We start from the raw sequence: 4,296 nt of genomic DNA on the forward strand, positions 1-4,296 counted from the left end.
TGATTGTGTTGCTGTGTGCCAGGGGTTAGTGGCTTTTAACATGCGAGTTAAATAATGCATTATAGTTTGAGAAGGCCACAATAGTAACAGAAAATCTTTAACTTGGAGTCAGTTACTTAATTACTTACCCAATTATTTGGGTTCAAATTCTGACTCTACTTCTTAACTACCTATGTGACCTTGGATAATTTATTTAACTTCTCTGTGCTTCAATATCCTTATGTGTAAGTTGGAGATAATAATACTTTTGATACTGGTGGGCTGCGGGAGATCCCCAAACGCTGGTGGGACCTTAACTCCAGCTGATGTCCAGGCTCTTGATACCATTCTGAGAAGGAATTCGAGGACAAGTCAGAAACTAGTGAAAGTACCGAGATTTATTGCAAAGTGAAAAGTACACATTCGATGCCTGTAATCCCAGCACTTTGAGAGACCGAGGAGGGTCGATCACCTGAGGTCAGGAGTTCGAGACCAGCTGGCCACCATGGCGAAACCCCATCTCTACTAAAATTACAAAAATTAGCTGGGCGTGGTGGCGTAAGCGTGTAATCCCAGCTACTTGGGAGGCTGAGGCAGGAGAATCACTTGAACCGGGAGGCAGAGGTTGTAGTGAGCCAAGATTGTGCCACTGCACTCCAGCCTGGGTGACAGAGCGAGACCCTGTCTCAAAAAAAAAAAAAGAAAAGTACACATTCAAGAAAGGGGAGTGTGGGCATACTCAAGAGAGAGTGACTCAGTGGAGTTTAGGGCTTCTACCTTTATGGGTTTCTATAACCAAGAGGTGGAATATTCTGGAAGATTCCTGGAAAAAGGTGAAGATTTCTTGGAATTGTGGTGCCACCGACTTTTACACCAAATACAGGTGTTCACAGAACAGTCGCGGCACTGGTCTATGTGTGCTTTAGTATGTTAATGAGGTCGTAGGTGAAATCTAGGTCATATCCAGTGCCATGCTGGGACCAGCCAGTCTTAGCCAACTTGGCTCACACCCTGGTTTTTCAGGATCTTATCAGCCCCTAGTTTATGCAGCCATTTCAACAGTTTCCTTTTTGCTAATCATGTAAAACTGCTGCCTGGAATTTTCTGCTCTTCTGTGACCACCCTATATTATTGCTGTCTCACTTTCACTTTACAGGAAGGTTGAGAAGATTAAATGAATAAATAACATGTATTAGTCAGGGTTCTTCAATAGGAGAGAGAGAGATTATCTGGAATTGGCTCATGCAGTTCTGGAGGCTGAGAAGTCCCATGATAATGCCATCTGCAAACTGAACACCTGAAGACCCAAAAAAGCCAGTGGTGTGAATCAGTCTGAGTCCAAAGGCCTGAGAACCAGGGGAGTTATGATGTAAATCCAGTCTGAGGGCAAAGAAGATGAGATGAGATATCCTAGCTCAAGCAGTGAGGCAAGAAAAAAGGAGTGAATTCCTCCCTCTACCTTTTGTCCTATTCAGGCCTTCAATGTATTAGATAATGCCCAACTACATTGGGAAGGACAGTCTACTGAGTTTACCAGTTCCAATGCTAATCCCATTCAGAAACACCCTTACAGACACAGCCAGAAACAATGTTTAAACTGGTACCCCGTGGCCTACTCAAGTTGACACATAAAATTAGCCAACACAACATGTTAGCCACTTAGAGTAGTGTGTAATATAGTGCATACATCTCAGTAAGTGTTAACTCTCTTTAAATTATGAATGTATTTTTCCAAGTCTCTAGGCATTGTAAGAGGAAAGATTTTTTTTATTTTTTGAGGGCGGGGACAGAGTCTTGCTCTGTCCCCAGGGTGGGCTACAGTGGCACAATCTCCAGTCACTGCAACCTCTGACTCCCTGGTTCAAGTGATTCTCCTGCCTCAGCCTCCCAAGTAGCTGAGACTACAGGCACTCGCCATCACGCCTGGCTAATTTTTCTATTTTTAGTAGAGGCAGGGTTTCACCGTGTTAGCTAGGATGGTCTCGATCTCCTGACCTCGTGATCCGCCTGCCTCAGCCTCCCAAAGTGCTGGGATTACAGGCATAAGCCATCGCACCCGGCCAGTGGGAGGAAAGATTTTTAAAAGTGAAATTTGAAATACTTGAAATTGTTTTATACGAGTACAACATTTAAAATGTCGTTAGTTGAAAATAGTGATTACATGAGTGAACTGAAATATATACATTAGTTTGTGGAACATAAAATTCACATAGGTGCTATGGTTTGAAAATTTGTCCCCTCCAAAACTTCTGTTGAAACTTAACCCCCAATGTGGCAGTATTGAGAGGTGGGACCTTTAAGAGGTGTTTGGCCTTTTAGAGTGCAGAGCCCTCACAAAGATTAATTCATTTATGGGTTAATGGGTAAATGGGTTATCATGGAAGCGGAGCTGGTGCTTTATGAGAAGAGGAAGAGAGACGTAAGCTAGCATGTTAGCATCTGAGCACACTCAACCAACTTGCCATGTGATGCCCTGCGCTGCCTCAGGACTCTGCAGAGCTTTCACCAGCTTCAAGGCCCTAGCCAGATGTGCCCCTTGACCATGGACTTTCTAGCCTCCAAAACCATAAGAAATAAGCTTCTTTTCTTTCATAATTATCCAGTATCAGGTATTTAGTTATAGCAACAGAAAATGGGCCAAGGAAACTGGCACTGGGAGTGAGGTGTTGGTATAAAGTTACCTGAAAATGTGGAAGCTGCATGGGAACTGGATAATGGGCAAAGATTGGAAGAGTTTGGAGGAGCAGAGTAGAAAAAGCCTAGATTCTCATTAGGGATTAGAAGACAAGAAGACTAGGGAAAGTTTGGAACTTCCTAGAGATTACTTAAGTGGTCATGACCAGAACGCTGATAGAAATATGGACAGTAAAGGCCATTCTGATGAGATTTCAGATGGAACTGAAGATCAAGGTGTTGGAAACTGGAGTAAAAGCCTTTCTTAGAAAGTGGCAAAGAATTTGGCTGGATTGTGTCCATGCCTAAGGCTGGGTGTTTTATAGCAACACCCTACTCCCAGCTACCAATTCCAGGGAATGCTGAACTTAAGAATGATGAATTAGAATATTTGACGAAAGAAATATCTAAGCAGCAAAGCATTCAGGCTATTGCATGGCTACTTTTTTTTTTTTTGAGACGGAGTCTCGCTCTGCCGCCCAGGCTGGAGTGCAGTGGCCGGATCTCAGCTCACTGCAAGCTCCGCCTCCCGGGTTCACGCCATTCTCCTGCCTCAGCCTCCCGAGTAGCTGGGACTACAGGCGCCCACCACCTCGCCCGGCTAGTTTTCTGTATTTTTTAGTAGAGACGGGGTTTCACCGTGTTAGCCAGGATGGTCTCGATCTCCTGACCTCGTGATCCGCCCGTCTCGGCCTCCCAAAGTGCTGGGATTACAGGCTTGAGCCACCACGCCCGGCCTGCATGGCTACTTTTAACCACTTACATTAAACTGCAAGAAGGAATAAGTGACTTAAAGACAGAAATTGTAATCAAAAGGGAAGCAAAGCAGAAAGATTTGGGAAACTCTAAGCCTAGACATGTGATAGAGAATGAAAGAGCATTTTCAGCAGAGGAAACGAAGGGCGCGACCAAGCCACTGTTTGCTGAAGAGATTAATATGGCTAGAAAGGAGCCAGAGATTATTCATCAGAACAATGGGAGAAAGATCCCAAAGGCATTTCACAAATCTTTGAATCTGCCCCTCCCATCACAAGCCCAGAGGCCTAAAATGGCAGAATGGTTGAAAGGGATAGGCCCAGGGCACTCTCTAAGGACTTGCTGCCCCAGGCTGCCTTGGGCCTCTACTCCTGGCATTCTGGCTGTTCAGGCAGCTCTAGCTCAAGTGGCCCCCAGTGTGGCTCGACCTGCCACTCCAAAAGGTCCAAGTTGTAAATCTTTGTAGCACTATCCAGTGACACAAGTGGTCTCAGATGCTGCTCATGCCCCCACTCCAGAGGGCACAAGCAGTAAGCCTTGGTGACCTCCACATGGTGCTCATTCTGCAGGCACACAGCAAGAGCTGTGAGGCATAGCAGCTTCCACCTAGATTTCAAAGGATGTATCAGACAGCCTGTGGGCCCATGCAGAGACTTACTGCAACGGCAGAGCCACTGCAGAGAACCCCTCTACTAGCGCAATGCTGAGTGGAAATGTGGGACCAGAGCTGCTGCAGGAAGTTCCCACCAGGGCAGTGCACTCTGGAGCCACAGGGGCAGGACCACCCTGAGACCCCAGAACTGTAGAGCTACCAGTATGCAACGCCAGCCTGGAAAAGCTGCAGGCACCTGACTCCGACCTGTGAGAGTAGCCACATGGACTACAACA

This window comes from Papio anubis, chromosome 6, assembly GCF_008728515.1.
Source record: "Papio anubis isolate 15944 chromosome 6, Panubis1.0, whole genome shotgun sequence".
Lineage (NCBI taxonomy): Eukaryota > Metazoa > Chordata > Mammalia > Primates > Cercopithecidae > Papio > Papio anubis.